The sequence below is a fragment of the Primulina eburnea genome, chromosome 15, assembly GCF_022965805.1.
Source record: "Primulina eburnea isolate SZY01 chromosome 15, ASM2296580v1, whole genome shotgun sequence".
NCBI lineage: Eukaryota > Viridiplantae > Streptophyta > Magnoliopsida > Lamiales > Gesneriaceae > Primulina > Primulina eburnea.
Window position 1 is genome coordinate 14,037,449 of NC_133115.1, and position 10,684 is coordinate 14,048,132.

At 36.2% G+C, this 10,684-nt stretch overlaps 1 non-coding gene across 1 annotated transcript; it reads left to right on the forward strand.

Annotated features, from left to right (window-relative positions):
- Window positions 1–440: 440 nt before the first annotated feature.
- Window positions 441–546, forward strand: LOC140815757 (small nucleolar RNA R71). The gene has a single exon (XR_012114404.1). It is a non-coding gene; the product is annotated as a small nucleolar RNA R71 (small nucleolar RNA).
- Window positions 547–10,684: the final 10,138 nt, after the last annotated feature.

A 10,684-nucleotide genomic window follows, 5' to 3' on the forward strand; every position in this document is an offset into this window, starting at 1 on the left:
GATTGTATGTGTTCGAATAAGGGTCATTCCTTGGGCGGTTTTGGACTCCCACTTGATTCACCGGTACCACATTTGGCACATAGAACGGGTTGTCATCTTGACAGTCTTTCACATAGTGTTCCCCTCCACACTTTTCACAGAATATCTCTTGAAGACGCATCACCGTGCCACCCATATTCAAGTTGTCTAGTTTCCTGTTTAAAGCATCAAGTTGTGCAGTAATAGCAGAAAAATCAGTTACCTGGTGAACTCCTGCACTCCTCCGCTGGTTATTTCTTTCAGATTGAGGATGATAACTGCTCGCAGGCATTTCCTCCAACAACTCATATCATTATTCCGCAGTTTTTCTCAATAAGTTCCCACACGTAGCAGCATCTATCATAGTACGCTTAGGAGTAAGCAAACCATAATAAAATGTTTGAACGACTAACCCAAGTGGCAATTCGTGATGTGGGCATCTTCGTAGTAGATCCTTGAAGCGTTCCCATGCCTCATATAAAGACTCCTGATCGAATTGAGCAAATGTTGTAATGTTTGGCCGCAGCTTCATGGTCTTTGATGGAGGAAAATATTTAATGAGAAACGCTTTCGCCATGTCCTCCCATGTGGTGATCGACCCTACAGGAAAACAATTTAACCATGCTTTAGCTTTATCACGTAAAGAGAAAGGAAACAAACGCAACCTGACAGCATCATCAGAAACTCCATTGAATTTAAAAGTGTCGCAAATTTCAAGAAAATCTGCAATGTGCGTGTTTGGATCATCTACTGCAGTTCCTCCAAATTGGACTGTGTTCTGAATCATCTGGATTATAGCTGGCTTGATTTCAAATTGATTTGCCCGCACGATAGGCCTCACAACACTAGGGCGCTCACTCTCCAAGGACGGCTGAGCATACTCTAGCATCGATATGCGGCGTGGCATCTCAACTTGTCTATTTTCACGCTGTTCCACTCCACGTTCTTGCTCGTGTCTCTCCATCAGTTCTTTAAGTCTTTGTTGTTGTCTTCGCCTTCGGAAAGTTCTTTCAATTTCAAGATCAAACTCAAGCTCCACGTCAAGTGACTTTGGCGTGCACTAGACAAGATATCTGAAATAAAATATGGAGTGTTAGCTCAAGATAAATAAAATAATGCTAAAGAAAATAACTAAAAATAAATTGTAGATTAACAGTCCCCGGCAACGACGCCAAAAATTTGATCGAGCAAAACTTGCACAGTGAAATCCCCAATAAAAATATGGTTTTGTATGCTCAAAATTTATCGCAAGTACACGATGTCAAGTAATAGTATAGTGTACGCGAGTACGGGTATCGTTCCACTGAAGACTGTATTTAACAATTGTTATTTTCAATTATTGATCATTTAGCGACGAAATTGGATTTGATTGGTTTAACACTACTATGCTCAAATAAATGTGCAAATAAAACAATTCAATGAATACGAATGAGAATTAATGTCTAAAATGTTGAGTAAAGTTCAAGGAGAAATGGATTTGTTGGGAATATCGGTTCACCTACCCCTCGTTAATTAATTAATTCGAGCGATAGTGATTATAGGCTTCCGACAGAATTTCCTATTATACTGAACACACCCTCTCGAGCTATGCCAAACTAATTCGACTCAATTAAGTAATTAAATGTCTTTAATTATTTATCAAGAGTGTATCGCTTTTCGATTTGTGAAATCCCCTAGTTTTTGACCCTAAGGACTATGACTATCGGCATGTATCCAATTTCATATATCTATGTTAGATCCACGGATTATACTACTCGATCCTATCACTAGTTATTCTCTCGACTTACTCGTGATATTGAAAACGTCGTTAAAGTTAGCTACGCTCTAACAACACGAAGAAAAACAATAGTATAATCAAGAATAACGCAACAATCGAACATAAATTAATCCAACTCAAAGTTTGGGGTAGGCTCCCCTTAAATCCCAACAAATATTAAAGTTTAGCTACTAAAACTCATGATTGAAAATAAACAAAACAAAGTTCAAATGCTAAAACTAAATAAGAAATACTAGAAGTGACGAAACACGCGAAGAATGACGCCTTAAAAACTTCAAATCTTCAATCCAAGCGCCAAGTGCTCTCAATGGCTTGTGTCGGCTCTCGAATACAGTCTTAATGTGTCTGAATAATCCCTAATTCGTGCCTCCTCCCTTTCCATATCATCCTTTCTCCAAAATAAGGTAAAAGATCGGCTGCAAAAAATCTTGCCAAAATTAGGTAGCGCTCGGGGGGTAGAAAAGTACCGCTCGAGTGCCGACCTCTCGGGAAAATACTTGGGAAATGCGGATTCTGGCGCTCGGGCAGTAGAAAAGTACCGCTCGAGCGCCAACTCTTCTGTGACTTGGCCTTCATAAGACATTTCTCGCGTCCGGGCGGTAGAAAATTCCTGCCCGAGCGCCGACCTTTCTGACCAGTTATGCAGCTGTTCATCTTTCGCGCCCGGGCGGTAGAAAATTACCGCTCGGGCGCCGCTCATTCTGTCCATTGCCTTCTATTTTGTACACTTTGCTCCATATTTGGTTTTCCGGCCATTTTTCCTGCAAATTCATCACATCCAAGTGAGACACGATCACATGCAAATGTTTATCCAAAAGGGACAAAATGTAAACAAAACGTACGCATGCACAATGCAAACACATGCCAACTGATGCAATAAAACACGTAAAAACGACACCTACCGCTCGAGCGCCAACTCTTCTGTGACTTGGCCTTCATAAGACATTTCTCACGCCCGGGCGGTAGAAAATTACCGCCCGAGCGCCGACCTTTCTGTCCTGTTATGCAGCTGTTCATCTTTCGCGCCCGGGCGGTAGAAAATTACCGCTCGGGTGCCGCTCATTCTGTCCATTGCCTTTTATTTTGTACACTTTGCTCCATTTTTGGTTTTCCGGCCATTTTTCCTGCAAATTCATCACATCCAAGTGAGACACGATCACATGCAAATGTTTATCCAAAAGGAACAAAATGTAAACAAAACGTACGCATGCACAATGCAAACACATGCCAACTGATGCAATAAAACACGTAAAAACAACACCTATCAATACAAAGCATGCCTTGCGAGTTCGAAGATCAAGAACGATGCGAGAAAACCCGGATGGAGTTTCTCCTTTGCAAAACAATAGAAGCCGAGGCCTTCAGCTACTGATTTTCTGAAACCGAGGGCAAGATGTGCTGAAAGAGTGTGTCGGCTGGTTGTGAAATGATTAAGGTTAGGGGCTTAATATATAATATTTAAATAGTTAATAATTAATTAATGGGTATAAATTTGATAATTAAAGGTAAAAATGATATTAAGCCCAACGGGCTTAAAAATAGGCCCATTTAACGCAATCACATTCTCGAAAAAAATATTTCGTGTTAAAAAGGTTTTGAAAATAATGGGCGAACCCTTAAAAGTCCATCAATTCGATAAAATTTGTGTACCGTTAAAAATTAAAATCTTGGGGGTAAAAATACCCAAAAATTCCCATTTTTGAAAAAAAACCCCTTAAAAACACCTCAACTTAATTTATAAAGTAAATCATATACTTAAAATAATTTCTTGAAAATTTTTAGGTCTCCGTTCCTCGTTCGAGCGTGAAATGCACCTAGAAACCCTAATGCATGAACTTATAAAATTTCATGAAATAAATTCTACCATGCATGAATTATGCCTAAAATGCATAAAAATAATTAAACATAAATTAATGAAATAAACATGCATTTAATGCTTTAAAACAATTTAATAAAATACCAAAGAAGTTTAATAACTTGCATGCATGTCAACTTTTTGAAAAATATATTTACAAACATGCCAAATTACCACTTCTTAAATAAGTCTTTATTGACTTATCTCAATACTCCATTTCCAGACCGACCTCACTTATTTAACCGAAAAGATAACAATTAAACTACTGCGTAAAATAAATAAATATAAAGAAAAGAATTTAAATACTCATACAATAAAAATCATTTTAATTTTAAATACTAGAATTATGCATGGCTTATACGCAGTCCAATTTACGGTTTCTACAATCCTTCCCCTCTTAAATTGAATTTCGTCCCCGAAATTCGCTCATCTTTGATAAACAAAAGTTTATACTCTTAATTCTAGTATGCCAATAATCCACACTTCTGTTGCGCTACTCTGATAAAATAAGTGTTAACCCGTCCTTACTTCTCCCCAATCCAAATTAAATTTGCCTACCAAAATTCTCGTTTGCGGATCGCAACTTAAAACGACTTATGGTGACTTAGTTCTATTCAACTATAGCCCCGAATTTTGACTTATCCCGGAGTTTCTCATACTAGAGATAGATGTTTAAACTTATCGCACCTTACTTTTCTTATACTATACTCGTAATATTCATCGACTTATTATATTAGCATTTATGCAGTTCGACTTAAGAAACCTTTGTACCAAAATTTACTGATCGACTACTATTCTCAGTAGAACGCTTAAAGTTTACACCTTATTTTAACCTCATAGTAGTATTAGCCTAAAATCCTTGAATCGAATCTTTATCTTACGACACTAAACTTACGTAACTTATTATTTACAAGTGCATCCCGGGTCTGAAATCGTTGCAAATCTTTAACCTCGAATAAAGTTAATCCATAAAACTCAATTATACAACTTTGACCTTCTACCTTAATAATAACACTTCTAGCATCAATTACCTGCTCAAACTATCATCTTCCCAATTACAATCTAGTTGAGGCCTAGGACTCTGAACTTCATCATTGGAACAAGTGTCGCATTCTTATGTGTCCTTAATGCTTACTTAATTCTAGCATATAAACTTAATAAGTTAGCCCATGGTAGCATTAGACTAACTTTACTAAATCAATTTCACTTATAACCCATAGAATTCTATAATCCCCATATCAAGCTTTTAGATTTCTTACTTGGAAAAAATCTTAATATCCATCAATTGATAACTTATATTGAACACAATTAATTCCTTGTTGTTTTTATTTCACCCAAAATTTCCGTATGAACAAATATCCCATAAATTTGAAATTTAAACTTACCTAATCCAAATAGCTTTGAATAAAATAATTCCAATACACATATCCGTTTAGTCCCAAGTTTGTTAATGACTTCCAAAATTTCTCAAGACAAGGTGTCTGCCTCACCTCTTACGTGCGTCTACCAATCAAACTAACAATCATAGTACCCAACTTTCCTAAAAATTTTAAATTCTCACAAGGTATAATCTTAACTGTTAAGATCATGACTAAAACTTGTGACGCATTAAACTTATGTTCCCAAAAATTTACTAACTCAATGTTTATCCTTATAACTTAACTAACAGATCAAATTTTCTTTAAATTGTCGTCACTTTAAATTCTTAATTTGCCACAACATTATTTCACTAATGCTTAAATTTTCACGCCTAAGATTGATTCATCCTACGATTTCCTTGGTTACCATTCATTATAACATTATAACCCAAATATCTAAATATTCTACATTTCCTTCGAGCCTAAATAACCGAAAATTCCTATAATTTAAACCGTTCAATTCTCACTTACTACTAAATAAGTTCTCAGGATTCTTAAAATTGTAGAATTAATTCTTACTTTCCTCGAATATCATCCAATTTTTTTTCCTAAATCTCGAAAGTTCCACATTTACCCATGAGTCCTCAGTATTCTCAATTTCATTTTATACATTTCCCGTATCATAAGGTTCAACAGTCTTAAGTTTATTAAACCCAAAATTAATTCCCATAGCACGTCTTATATTTCTATAAATACTTAAAATCCCAAGTGTTCCTCAAAAGTTCGCAATTACGTCCTTAAAATTTTGAAACTTGCAATCTAGCCCTTAAAGTTCTCCAAATTTACATTTTGGCCCTACAACTCTTCGAAATTTGCATCATTGTCCCCATAAAATTTTCCATCTTTACCTCATTAAACTTTTAAATTCTCGAACTTAAAAATAAATCCCAAAATTTGGTAAATTCAAAAATAGTCCCTTAGAATCTTTGTTTTGCACTTAGGTCCTCAAATTATTAGTTATTACAATTAGTTCCCTAAAATTCTCAATTCATGCAATTCCATCCTTAAATCTAACTAGGTAGAGCATGTATCCTAAATAAATTCTAAGTTTTATACTTCTAAATATCGTCGTATTCTTCGAATCATTAATCTTTGCATGTAATCCTCAAAAATTTAATTCAACTAGCAACCACGAACCATCATTAATTTCTTAGAAATTCTATAAGTCTCAAAGCATTCAGAATTTTCAATATTAACTTATAACCCATAAGGAGGACATCAACACTACTAACCTAAAAATTAATATAGTCAAATAATTTTCAACCTCTCCTAAAGCCCAATATTCGAATTCTTAGACATGTCCAATTACAAACGTACCCAACATGCATAATTCCATAATTTTTTTTAAATTTAAATAAATACTGCATAATCATAATTTTGACATAAAAAATTTCATGGAAACATGCTGTCAAAATATTTCATGTTGTACACGAAATGCGTAAAAGTAAAACTTACAGACCGAAGACGTGACTTCATGAGCTTCTCGTGGTAAGTAGTAGTACAACCCTTTACAGAATCATTGCTCTGATACCAGCTATAACGGCCCGAAAATTCATGTTTGAAAATTTGCGGAAAAATTAAAAATTTTCTTTTTAAAATAATTAAGGTGCCTCATTCAAAAAATAAACTGATAAATCAAGTTTAATGTTTAAAAATAGCAGCGGAAGAAATTATTACTCGCCAAAATAACAAGTTAAAATATCCAACAACTGATAAAAAATGTTTGAGCATAAAAATGGCAAGTGCTGTAAATGAGGTCCTCGGGTTCCACTACTGCCGACCCAAGCTACCTCACTGGTCCCCGCCCTCGGCCCCGACATCATCAGTACCTACAACAATCAAGTCTAGTGAGCCTAAAGACTCAGCATGCATATATCGTAAATAACGAGTAAATAATATAGTAAAACTTGCATGGGGTAAAAATATCATGTCATCAAGCATAATGTGAAAATAACTTGTCATGAGAAATTATAATACGTGCATAACTGAACTAAAAATCATAGTGAAAATGTTTGCTCCTTGGAGCCCTGTACTGAAATAGCATGCAATAATTTTCTGTTGAGATTATGGTCTACACAAGTGGCCCCTGCACTGAACTGAACTGACCGGTAACTGGCGACCGGATAATACAATGCTCCCATGATAGTGAGATGGCCACAAGAAATATCGCATAAATCTCAAAATGAATGTTTGCACGTAATATAATTAATCAACATAATTAAATATGAACAATTTCGATCTTCTTGCATTAAAATCATGTACTTGCGATATTTAAAAATACCTATATGGCTTGATTGAAGAGTGAAAGAAGATATAAACATGCCTTGGTTTGTTTTGACAGAAAACAAACGAAATAACGATGCGGCGCGGCGGAGACGGAGTGCTCTTCACGTTCTCACTTTTTCTCTCTTAATCCATTTAAACCAAGCATGCACCATAATTATTATAATAGCGTAAAAATCGTAAACGTGATGCATGAACATTTAAAATATCATGATTTGTGCTCAGGGCGCTGCCACGACCAAAATCTCACCTCGGGTGCAAAATGACCATTTTGCCCCTAGAAATCCAAAAATTACCGTTTTACCCCTGGACCTCTAAAATTGACCCGAAGCTTACCAAACTCCTTAAATGTTCCAAAACATATTTAAAACCATTCTTAGACGTAAACCCTAGCCCATTTCATAACTTACCTATTCGTTTTAAAACTTGGACCGAGGTCCCGGTTTTAACCCGAATTGAACCGAAACTCAATCAAAACTTTCCCAACTTTTTATCATATCTTATAAACACTAACATGCTCCTAAAACAGTGTCAATATCCCATAACCACACGGCTGTAAATTTCAGAAGGTCACCTACTCTCGGCCAACCCTTTTTTCCTACAATCAAAACTTAACACATGGCCCCCAACTCATAAACATCTCGGTCCACTCTCTACTCCCCACCTGTCCATCCTTTAAGTCTTAATATAGTGACCCTAATTAACCTTCTAAACCACCAACACAAGAGGTAAAGCCGATGCACAAGCCCCTAGCCTCCTCACCCAGTGCACCCGAATTCTAACCACTGCCCAACGCTCAAGCGACTCTCCGCCTAGTCCCAGCTGTGTTCGAACCCCCTTGACCATGTTTCAGACCCCTCCTGATCTGTTCCAGGTCTCAGGATACACTTGCACAGTCGAGGCTTCCCCAAACACCCAATCTATTCCCCAACGTGCTGCAGCCGAGGCTTAGCCCTGAAATCAGACAGCCCTTGCGCTCATGCTCGACCCTACCACCTGGACCATAAACCGTGCAGTGACACAACTCCCTAGCATTAGCAACACCACGCCCCTTGCACAGAAATTTTAGAAAAAAAACGTGGATACAGTTGGCATATGCGAGAAACACATGGGATCCGAAAATATTTCATGGGAAGCCTGGATCGAAAGTTTGTGTACATGAAACAAAACAACAACATATAAATGTGTATGATCCGAGAAAGGATGATACAAAGCATGCCTTGCGAGTTCGAAGATCAAGAACGATGCGAGAAAACCCGGATGGAGTTTCTCCTTTGCACAACAATAGAAGCCGAGGCCTTCAGCTACTGTTTTTCTGAAACCGAGGGCAAGATGTGCTGTAAGAGGGTGTCGGATGGTTGTGAAATGATTAGGGTTAGGGGCGTAATATATAATATTTAAATAGTTAATAATCAATTAATGGGTCTAAATTTAATAATTAAAGGTAAAAATGATATTAAGCCCAACGGACTTAAAATTAAGCCCATTAAACGCAATCACATTCTCGAAAAAAATATTTCGTGTTAAAAAGATTTTGAAAATAATAGGCGAACACTTAAAAGTCCATCGATTCGATAAAATTTGTGTACCGTTAAAAATTAAAATCTTGCGGTTAAAAATACGCAAAAATTCCCATTTTTTTAAAAAAAAAACCCTTAAAAACACCTCAACTTAATTTATAAAGTAAATCGTATACTTAAAATAATTTCTTGAAAATTGTTCGGTCTCCGTTCCTCGTTCGAGCGTGAAATGCACCTAGAAACCCTAATGCATGAACTTATAAAATTTCATGAAATAAATTCTAACATGCATGAATTATGCCTAAAATGCATAAAAATAATTAAACATAAATTATTGAAATAAACATGCATTTAATGCTTTAAAACAATTTAATAAAATACCAAAGAAGTTTAATAACTTGCATGCATGTCAACTTTTTTTTAAAATATATTTACTAACATGCCAAATTACCACTTCTTAAATAAGTCTTTATTAACTTATCTCAATACTCCATCTCCAGACCGGCCTCACTTATTTAACCGAAAAGATAACAATTAAACTACTGCGTAAAATAAATAAATTTAAAGAAAAGAATTTAAATACTCATACAATAAAAATCATTTTAATTTTAAACTAGAATTATGCATGGCTTATACGCAGTCCAATTTACGGGTTCTACAACAGATGTGCAGAATTCATCAAACTGTGCTCTGTATTCGACCCCTCTATCGCTTCGAACCCTCTTTATTTGTTTGCCTAGTTGATTCTCAACTTCGGTCTTATAACATTTGAATGCTTCAAGAGCTTCATCTTTTGACCTCAAAAGATATACGTAACAATACCTTGTATTATCATCAATGAATGTCACGCAGTATCTTTTTCCTCCTCTAGTTTGTATAAACTTTAAATCACCAAGATCGGTGTGTATTAGTTCTAGAGGAATTGTACATCTTTCAATCGAGTGGTAAGGCGCTTTGGTCAATTTAGCTTCAACACATATCTCGCATTTTTGTGTTGGATCGACGTTGTGTTTAGGCAATAATTCAAGTTTCATTAAACTTTGCAAGGCATTAAAATTTACGTGTCCTAAACGAACATGCCATAAATGAGAACACTAAAGCAAGTAAATAGAACTTTTGTTTTTATTACTTTCAACAACATTTTGGCGTATAGCCATTACATTCAACTTGAAAAGGTTCTCATCGAGATATCATTTTCCAATAAAATGACTATTCTTGATCAATACAAACTTGTTAGACTCAAATACTAGTCTAATCCCATGTTTGACCAACAGAGATCCCGACACAAAATTCTTTCTTATGTCCGGTATATGAAGTGCATCAACAAGGGTTACTTTCAAACCCGATGTCATCTTCAGTACCACATTTCCGGTGCCCACCACCTCAGATGTAGCGGAGTTCCCCATGTAAAGTTTTCTCCCGGTCGATGGAGTGTATGTGGAGAACATCCCCTTGTTGGAGTATATGTGTCGAGTTGCTCCAATATCAACCCACCACTCATTGGAGTTTTCAACCAAGTTTGCTTCCAAAATAACTGCAGACAAATCAAGTTGAGAAAAAACAAATGGTGCCGATCTTTCTTGAACTACATTGGCTTGAGGATTTCCCTTCTTTGGCTTCCTACAATCCTTGGCCATGTGATTTGGTTTTCCGCAGTTATAACAAGTTCCTATGAACTTCTTTTTATTTGGTGGTTGTTGGCCTTGTTGCGGTTGCTTCTCAAACTTTCTCTTCTTCCCATGAAAACATGATTCAACAATGTTCACCCTTGCTGCCATTTTACTTGCCTTGGCCTCGGTGCTCTAGAGGTCTT